Here is an 11,055-nt window from a genome sequence, read left to right as displayed (position 1 = left end):
TGTCAACCAAATTATCCAATTCAACCTCGTCAGGTATCCTCGAATTAATTCATTGGGTTTCTTACGTCACTCGCTATTGGTTTGAAACGGTTCTAGAAGCCCGGTTCAAGGTCTGCCCGTGTCACTCAGGCGCCCCGGAAATACTAAAAGAACCTTATCCACTGTCACTAGATACCCTTTTACGGATCTCTCCCCAATAACGAATGACCGCTAACTATTCCTCATAAGAATTCAACTATGTATTAGAAAATCCTTCGGAATCTCGCCCGGTTCAAGGTCTGCCCCTTTTACAGAGCGCCCCGGTATACGGCCTAATGATTCCCCAATTCATAGTAAATCCCTACCCTCATGGATTCACACACACACAATTTATCATCAAGTACAAGCATAAATCCACAAAGCAATTCACAGTATTTCATAGAAAACGGTAGATTAATCAAATCCAAGTACAATCATCCATTACATCTGATTTATCCTACATCCTAGAATCTAGGGAAATCTACTCCATATCGAGGAGAATACAATCCAAAGGAAAGAGAGAATACATCTTGTTCCCAAAGATAAACAAGAAATGCAGGAAACTAGACTTATCTTCTTCCTCGGAGTGAAATCTCTGCGTAGATGAGATGGAAATGGTCTGGAGCAGTCGGATCGGTGATGGATCGTCGAATCTCCTCCGAAATAGGCGTCGGCGGCTCAAGAACAACTCCGGTGGCTCTCCAAAAGTCTCCCCCCTTTCCTAGGTCTCTAAAGAGGCCTATTTATAGTGCAGGGTTCGGTAGCAGCTCGCCTCCGTGCACACGGCCGTGCCTGGGAGGCACGGCCTTGTGTTGGCTTCGGGCACAAGGTAAGGCACGGCCGTGCCTTGGGGGCACGGCCTGAAGCTGTGAGCTCTCGGATCAGAGGCACGGCCGTGCCTCTTAGGCACGGCCCAGAATGGTCCTTCTTCTGTTTGATGGCACGGCCGTGCCTGGGAGGCACGGCCACGCACTGGCTGGAGCTGAGTTGCTGGACACGGCCGTGCTTATTAGGCACGGCCAGCTGCTTGGGCGCTTCTGTTCTTGCACACGGCCGTGCCTGTGAGGCACGGCCTTCAGCTGAGGCTTGCTCCAGGGTGAAGACACGGCCGTGCTTTGGAGGCACGGCCATGAACTGGCTTGGTTCTGTTTTGAAGCACGGGTGTGCTTTTGAGGCACGGCCTCTGGCTGATGCTGAGGGGAATTTGGCACACGCCCGTGCCCATTGACACACGGCCAAGAGTTGAATAGACATGGCCGTGCCTATGAGGCACGGCCCTGTCTTGCCTGATCTTCAATAATTCTTCGTTGCGCCGTTTTCGCTCCATTTTCCACCCTGAAACATGTAAAAACACGAGCAGATCTCCGAACTAGGAAATGTAAAATATATGCCTAAATGCATGAATATGGGATGCAATATACATAAGAATAAAGCAATGAGCTCAAAAAGATGATGTGCAAATAAAGCATGAAAACAGGTATACATCCTACGCACATCATTGTAAGCTTGGTCTGGGTAGTCAAGTGGGGTAAGGAGTACCTTGCTTGGTCTGCATAGTCAAGTGGAACTGACCGAAGCTACCTCGCCACATCCTAGACTAGTTAGACCAAGGTTTCTCAAGAAGTTGATTAAGGTCATAATTTCTTGAATCAGTTTTATCTTAGAACGTGGTCGTTGTTCCGATACCCAAGAAGGCCTCTGTGCCTCGCCACTACCTGGAAACTGATTCTTGAAATGTGGACTTAATTGATTAACGGTTAAACCTGAATCTAACACAAGGTCAAACATTCATTAGAACTTAAACTTAAACTTAATCAAGATAAAATTGACAACTCATCTCACATAACTCATAAGGTTACCCGTGTATGCCATGTATTGCAACACTAAGAATGGGTGAGATGATAAGGACAATTAAAGTACAATGTTTTGAAAAAGGTTTTCAAAAATTATTATAACTATTTTTATAAAAATTATTTTTGAAAACTTGATATTTACATGAGATTCATGCTTGCTGAGTGTATCTATACTATATCTTTCAAAACATTATATATTTGAAAATTGGTTGACCAACACTTAGACACAAACCTCTAGGTCAACACTAAGTCAAAACCCTAAGACACATAGGCAGAAAATCCTTGTGGTCAACAAGGATGTCCTAAGAGAGTGTCTAGTTCAGAGGGAGGTCATTCTTGAAAGATTTTATATTTAAAAAGACCTTTTAAAAATAAACTTTAAAAATTCTAAAATTATTTTTAAAAACTATTGTTTTGCAAAATATATTATAAATTGTTCTTTTAACTTGGAACAACCCCTAAGACACATAGGGAGATTGTATTGTGGTCAACAAGGAGCCCTAAGGGAATGTCAGATTTAGGGGGAGTCCAAACTTAAAAGTTCAATTAAATTATACTTTAAAAATCATAAATTATTTGCTCGATTTGATTTAGATTAACCTCTAAGACATTTAGGGAGTTTACCTTGTGGTTAACAAGGAGCCCTAAGGAAATGTCAGATTTAGGGGGAGATCCAAAATCAAAAGAGCAAAACTATTTTAAAAAAAAAGGAAAGAAAATTATTTCAAAACTATTTTTCTAAAATTATTATCTATTATCTTTTTGATTTGGATCAAACCCTAAGACACACAGAGAGTTTGCTTTGTGGTTAACAAAGGGTCCTAAGGACATGTCTGGTTAAGGGGGAGATTCTAATTTAAAAAGGATAATAAGTAGGTTTTCAAAAATATCTATTTTAAAATACTTATTTTCCATGAAAATTATTTTAAAAATTATTATTATTCATTATTTTTTTGAGTCAAACCCTAAGACACACAGGGAGATTGCTTTGTGGTCAACAAAGAACCTTGAGGATGTGTCAGGTTAAGGGAGAGATTCTGCCTTAAAAGAATAATGATTAGTTTTTCAAAAATTATCTATACTTATCTTTTGAAAAATACTTTTGAAAACTAGTTTAAAAAATCATATCAAAACATATATTACAATACTCTTTAAAAGTTATTTGAAAAATCATTTTAAAAATTATCTACTATGGTCTTTCAAGGATTGTCAAGACTTAGTTGTGACCATAGGGATACCATTATTGTTGGTGCAAGAGTGAATGGGCTTAAACTTAAAATATTTTTGATGTGTGAAAAGGGGGAGAAGGGACCTTAAGTTAATAATATAGATTTCTCCCAGATAATTAAATCCTGGCCTATATTAACTTAAGAAATTGTCAAACATCAAAAAGGGAGAGATTGTTGGTGCAAGAAGCACTAGATCTTTCCTAGGATTTTGATGTTTGACAATACACCTAAGTCTGGTCAATTTGACCAAGGGGTTGATCCAAGCATGACTTGATGTTTGGATGAAGTGAGTGAAGTCTAGTCAGACCAGATGACTAGTGAGAAGTCCTGATCTGGAAGATTGGGCAAGGGAAGTCCTGGTAAGTGAAGTTAGGCAAGGGAAAGTCCTAGTTGTAGCTAGGCATGAGCAAGCCCTGATCTGGAGGATTAGGCGGAAGTCTTAGCAGAGTCAAAGCACCAGGTGAAGTCTGAGCTGGTCTGGATGATCGAGTTGTAGTAGAAGTCTGGGCTAGTCTGGAGGACCGAGTCACAGCAGAAGTCTAGGCTGATTTGGAGGATCGAGTCGTAGCAGAAGTCTGGACTGGTCAGAGAGGACTGAGCCGCAGCACAAATCTTGGGGGCTGAGGACAGAGCTGAGCAAAAGTCTAACAAGTCAGGGGGACTTGGTTGGCATAAATTCTCCCGAGGGGAGTGGGTAAGGGCGCGTTCCCGGAGTAGAACAGTAGGCATCAGACTAACCCAGGATTTTAATAGAAATCTGAAGTTAGACCCACAAGGTGAAGTTAGATCCATAAGGTAAGGTGTAGAATTGTCTGTTTGTTTGTATAATTGTCTTGCAGAAACCAGGAGCTGGAAGCAAGATGGAGAAAACAGAGTTAAAGCAAACAAAGGCAGTTGAACCAAGCCCATGGTCAACTCAGGTCAAACCTGAGTCAAAGTGACTCGAGTCGACTCGAAGGAGTCGAGTCGACTTGAGTGGATAGAGTCGACCTGAGATGGAAGTCGAGTCGACTCAAGCACAGATAAGAGCCGCAGAAGCCAAGTCTATCAAGAGATGCCACGTCAGCTTCGAGTCAACTTGAATAGGGACTCGAGTCGACTCGAAGGCCAAGTCAGCCGCAGAGAAAGTGGATCGGGCTTACGTGGAGTCGACTCGAGATGGGCCTGAGTCAACTCAAGCAGGCTATAAAAGGAGGGGCGGACTACACAACAGAGAATCAATTTCTACAAGCCATCCCTCACGACTAGTGGTGCCGTTGAACGCGACCGAGGCCAAATGCTTGCAACCAGGGAAGATCCAAGAGGAGTACACGGTGCTCGGACTTCCAGATCGGCGGCTACTTGTTTGGTTTAGTTTTTCTTACTTGTCTTATGTTTTATATTTATTGTATGCTTTACTCTGGACTGTAAGACGGGGTTCTCCACCTCCGAACAAGGTTCGGAAAGGAGACCACTAGTGGACGGGCGCCTCCCGTACATAGGCCTTGGATGTACTAACCCTGGGGGGGTTAGGAACCAAGTAAAAAATCTCTGTGTCTCTTGCATTGTTATTTAATCCGCTACTTAGTTTATTTTGATAGAAACGAACAAATTTCGAAAAGCTACAACGCGCTATTCACCCCCCCTCTAGCGCGTAGAAGATCCTACAAACTATGCCATATTTATACCGTGTTATATCATGATAATTATGTCATGTTTAAACCATGATAATTATACCATGATTATACCTTGTATGGAATTGATGAGACTTTAAAAAGATAAATCCCTTATTTAAATATTAAAGGTTATATCTTCCATTAATATGGTAAAAATTAGAGTTTAATTTCTTATTTAGGTTGTTAGACTCTCTCCAAGCCTAACTTGATATTGAACATGTTCAGACCATTGAGATATGATCTCATGATTAATAGGTTAGCTTTAACTTGAAGCATTAATTTGTTGGACTCACTTCAAGGTTAATATGCACAGAGGTGAAGGTGATATGTGTCACGTCCCGGGAGGCCGTCCGAAAAATTTCAGCAGCATCTCCCCTGTAACAATGACCTTTCCTAAATACATACAATGATACACAGCCACAGGCGGTTAGAATAAGGACTACTCGTCCAACAATACAGCACAACACACACAACAGAGGAAATATAAAGCCAACAGGGCCACAGTTACTAACTAATGCATGCAATGTCAAATCTGCAACAACATATAGAAAAATCCACGTAGCGAAAACATCGTAAATCCGACAAAGCGAATAACCACAAATACAAATCCAACACAGATACAGTCCATGCCCACACTACAAGTCCAAAATGGAATACAACTATAATCATACCAACTAAAGACACCCCCTGATGTGAGATAACAGCAGTCAACCAAAACTCCAAGCTCCAAGTAACCTATCTGTTACCTAGGGAGAAAATAAAGTAACCCGAGGGTCTGGGTAGTGAGCATTAGATACTCAATGGGTACAGGAAGTAGTGCATGTAAAGATAATCAGAAGGTATAGCAATGATAAACAAGCCAAAGTAACCATGTACAGAAGAATAACAAAATACATATACATGGTAGCAGGTATCAATAGGGTATCATGTATCAAGGTAACCGAACATGGTATATCAACTGATACAACAAAAGAAGAACATACTGTACAACAGGTATAGGAATCATAGCATGTAATCATGTATGAAATGTCACGCAGTGCAACAATCATAGCAACCAAGTACAACAGTCATAACTATATGAATAAAGTAAACTATGTAATAATCCTACCAACAAATGCATGTAATATGCATCAACCATCGCAATCAAATATAAGTCACTGTCCACACTCTACACTCCCCAGTCACTCCTCTTGGCAGTGAACTGAGGGGCCAAACAGGACATACTGCGCAAACTCCAATAACTAACCACTAAAAATAAGTGGGGAGTGGCAGTGTAGCAGGAGGGTAATGTAGCCAGTCCTGGTCGCACCCAACTGTAGTGTAACCTATTACCCATGTGCCACCACAACACGGTGTCAAGTAAGAGCCAACAACAACAATACCTACAACTATTTATGGATATATGATGATCATCCCAACATGTAATAGCTAAAGTTAATTAACATGTTCAACAGGAGTCAACATGAGTCAACAGGAATTGACACAAGTCAATAATACAACAGATACTCTATCAGAGGTCATATGACATGTATCAGACAACGAATCATACAAGGATCAACAAGATAGATGATATAGCTAATAAGAGTATCAACATGGTATCAACAGATCATTATAAGGTCAAATAGCAAGTATCAAGCAATGACCATCAAAGTATCAACTAGGCAGCTATCTCAAGCAGCATGAGTGGCAACAGGATGAATAAAATAACAACAAGACATGAACGGGAAAAATGAACCTGTATTGACCAAGTATAGGGTACCCACCTGATCAGACGATCGTCAACAATCGAACCCTAGAAATATAGGATCACCAATCAATCAAGGTCCTGCAAAAGGAATAAACAATATTCTTAAATACAACGATTAAACTAATAAAATCACACTAAAGTCATACCTAGATTTAATCATCACACTTAGGTTAACACTAACCTATATGATCTTAATTACTAACGACCAATCATAATCAACTACTAAATCCCTAATCTAAATCGAACTCAACCCTTCTTTGTTTTACAACTGAATTCAACAGTTCAAACCCACCCAATCTGATCCATCCAACAATCCTAACATTCGACCAAAGTGATATCTACAATATAAATTAAGTGGACAACTGCATTAACATATATAAGAATATAAAATGCAAACATTTGACCAAAGTGATTCCCATTTCAAATTATTTCAAAATAGATATTCATACAAAAAGCTAGGCTTATAGTATACATCCCAACATATCAAAGGCTCTTGTAACTCAAAGCTCTTGGAACTCAAAAGACTTGAAAGGATCTATACCAGGCACAGTCGTGTGACGGAGGCGTGCCAACCGTGTGCCCTGGGCCATGTGACTAGACACGGCCGTGTGGCGAGGGTTTGATAGCGGGGTGATAACTAGCATTTTTACCTAGTAAATTAGGGTTAGATTGGGCTATTTTGATCATAATTCTTGTCAATAAATTGTAGTTTTGGGCTGATAATTATCTTGGATGAAATTTATGTCTTCATTCTATTTTTCATGATTTTTAGGCAATTATGGATATTAATTTTGTGGTCTTTAATTTTTCAGGAAATTAAGATGGTCCTGGTTTGAGTTGAGTTCAAATCATTATTTAATTTGCTCAACCAGGTTAAAAAAATTGGGTTCAAATCCAAATCAGGGTTCAAATTGGGTTCAGCCTGAGTTCAATCCGGTCCGATTCAAATCAATTTGGTCTAGCCCAATTCAATTAAACCCGGTTCAATTGCAAAAGCCAATTTCAGCCCAAAAATCAAGTCTGGCCCACTACATTCAGCCCAAACTCAAGTTAAACCCAACCCACATTGGATTCAACCGGTTCAAGCCCTTGGGTCTTATTCAATGCTTGGATTTAAACGGCGTCGGTTCAGCGAGAAGCGGGGGGGGGGGGGGGGGGGGGGGGGGGGGGGGGGGGGGGGGGGCTCGGAAGCTAGGGTTCAGACTTCTCACTCGCGATTTTCTCCGCCTCTTCTTCATCTTCACCGAGCTCCTCCACGCCGCTGCCTTTCCTCCGAGTCCCAGATCAGCTCCGAGCGGTGTCGGTCATTCCGATAGTCGACGAAGACCACTTCATCCACTGCTCCCTTCCCTGTCGTTGAGCACCATCGCTGTGAGCGGTTGTTCCATCGGGCGGTCGCCAGCGATAGCCACTGCATTCGCCTCCACAGAAGCACGAAGGCAACCTTGGTCTCTGTCTGTGGTTGTAGCAGAGTTTACCTTGGCCTCTGTCTACGGCTGTAGCAGAGCGCCTCCGATCTTCTTCATCTCTTCACCGTCGCCGGAAAAGGGTAAGTAGGGTTGTTTGTCTTGATTTGCTAACTTGTATGCGGTTGTAGCAAGGAGGCGAACCATGGTTGACATTCCCGGAGCTTCCCCTTCTCTAAATTTGTCTCGCCATGAGGCTAGCGGCGAGGTCCACCTTCGTTGACACAGATCGATCTTCATTGTTGCTGGCATTCATTTTATGGTTGATTGGGAACGATTTCCCTAACCCTAGCTAAAAATTCATTCCGCTGTTCCTTAGATGTTTTCATTCCTTACCTGTGTTAATAGTTTTACTTGATTCAAAACCCCCCCATGAACTCTAATCTCTAACCTTAATTGCTAAACCTAATTTTCTAACTCTGATATTAATTTCTAACAGTGATTCTAACTTGGTTCTTTGGTGTTTTGTTGTTTGATAGCATGATGTTATGTGGATTTCAGTTTGGAATTGAACAATTTAGTTTGGAACTGTATAAGATATTGGAGTAAATGGTTGGTTAGCTGGATGATGTATAGGATTGTATGTAATATGTTGAACAGCTTGTATTTGTTGGGAATTGAATTGATTATGGAATTCATGATAATGGTTAGTATGTTAATGGGTGTTGAGTTGCTAGCAATCTGAGTATGAATTTGATACAGTGAATGTTGGATTAGAATCAATTGTTTGTGGATGTATGTTAATGAAGCTTCTTCTTGACATTGAATTCATGTGGTAATTTTAGAATCATGATGCAACCGGTTGTATGCTTGTGTGTCTCAGTATGATGCATGTTCGATTAATTGTATGTCTTGTAATTGAAAACATGTTGTATGTAGAGTTTGTATGAATAAAATTCATGTTGTTGTGAATATGTTAAGTATGTTGTTATATATCTTGTAAAATTCATGTATAAGGTGTTGTGTAATTAGTGTAATACTTGTGGAACTTAGTGTAAAGCTTGTATGATTAATGTTGTAGTGTGAGTAGAGAAGTGTAGATTGTAATTGTTTGTAAATTATTGTGACTTAGATGCAGTATGACATTGTGTGTACATGATGTATAATTTATGTAATTTGTTGTATATTAATGTGTGTGTTGTATGTATGATGTGTAGATAGGATGTATGATTTGATCTAAATTGTAAATGATGTATATTTAGGTTTCTTTTATTAATTGTAGATTTAATTGTGAATAAATAAAGTTGTAGATAGTAAGGATGAATAAAACACAATAAGAACCCTCGCACCAAGTGTCTAGAATAAACTTCCTGTCATTGAGTCCGAGAGAGACGACCCGGACCTCTCTATATTACTTAAGATGATAATAAGAGGTTTGGTAAATAAATAAATAAATAATTTTGATGGGTGTGAGTGACAAATAAATAAGGGACTAAAAAGTATATAAATAAAATAAATCCTAACAAAACACCCACATTACGGGGGCATATAAATATCCCCCCTAAATTGCCCTAAAAAGTGAGAGAGACCTTGGGAGCAATTCCTTTTCCTGATGGTCTTGTCTGTGATTTCAGAAGGATATCAAACCAGTGTCTGAGGATCCGAGCTTTCGCCTCTCCGTTCTCGCCGTTGTGGGTGATTTGCTCCAGCGCGCAACGTCGTCCCGTTGGTGCTATCAATCGGAGTTGTTGAGGTTTCTGTTCTGTGCCGATTGGAACCAACCGTCCATCGATCCGCATCCACACTGTCATCTCTTCTCCCCTGTCCTCTGTTCTGAACCAAAAGGAAAGGAAATCTAACCCTAACCCTAACCCTAACCCTAGCTTTTTTTCATTTGTTTCTGTATTTCATTGTTAGTTGTTACAATCAAAACCCCCATCATTGTTTGTTCTTGTTGTTGTTTCGGTTGAAATTGAAGAGGGTGTGATATCAGTTGCTTAATTAGTTTAGATTGAATATCAATTGTTGAATTGGAGTTGTTCTTGTGTGTACCGATTGTTTGCCTCAGAATAATAATTGTAGATTTTGTGTTGTTGCTAAATGGCTCCATGTTGAGATGTTAAGATTTTGTGCTGTTAATTCTGTTTTGTTGAGGTGTTAAGATGTGTTTCAAATGGATTTTTCGATTGATGTTGATGAGGTTTCGTTTTGAGGAGTCAAGTTTGAGTATCAATTGAATGTTTCAAATACTTGTTTAGGGTTCTGTTAGCATGAAGGTTGGAATGTTCTGTTAATGATTGTTTTGTTAATGGGTGTTGAGTTGTTTGCCATTTAAGTATGAACTTGAACATGATGTAACCGATTGTGATATGTGTTGGATTACGGTGAAGTTGGTTAATTTTCTGGAACACATTGAGCTGTATTGTATGTTGTGTGATGCCCCAATTATTGTGATTCATGTACATGTTTGTATAGTTATGTAGGTTGAGTGGTGTATGTTGTAATGTATAGTATTTGTATGATGCATGTTTAGTATGTTGTATATTGAATTTGTCCAACAATTTCTAATTTAATATATTAAATCAAAATTTAAAAAATTAAAATATTCTAATTGTATGAAGATGTATAGTTGTATGTTGAGTTTGTATGAATAAAATTCATGTAATAAGTTAATCACTATTGTAAATGAAATAAGTTGTTGAATAATTGTATGTTTGATGATTGATTGTTGTGATGGCCATGAATTGAATAATGAACATGTTCTAACGTTTATAATGTTGTTGTATTTTATGTGAAATAGGATTTGATTTTGAATAAATGGAGTTGTAGATAGGAGTGAATAAAGTCAATAAATAAAACCCCGCATCAAATGTCTAGGATAAACTTCCTGTCATTGAGTCCATGAGAGACGACCCGGACCTCTCTATACTACTTAAGGCGATAGTTAGGGGTTTGGTAAATAATTTAATAATTAATTTTGATGGGTGTGAGTGACAACAAATAAGGGAATAAATTATATAAATAAAAACATCCCAAACACACCGCCATCAATCACACACTCAGACCATTTAGAATTTGGATACAGTAGTTGATCAGATAGTCGACTAGAGCTCTTAAAATTGAGAAAATTTATTTTTCTTGATTTTT

Source organism: Curcuma longa, chromosome 8 (assembly GCF_044706935.1).
Source record: "Curcuma longa cultivar G26 ecotype Majalengka, Jawa Barat chromosome 8, ITB_CL_G26_1.1, whole genome shotgun sequence".
NCBI classification, from domain to species: domain Eukaryota; kingdom Viridiplantae; phylum Streptophyta; class Magnoliopsida; order Zingiberales; family Zingiberaceae; genus Curcuma; species Curcuma longa.
Note: the sequence above shows the minus strand (reverse complement) of the source record.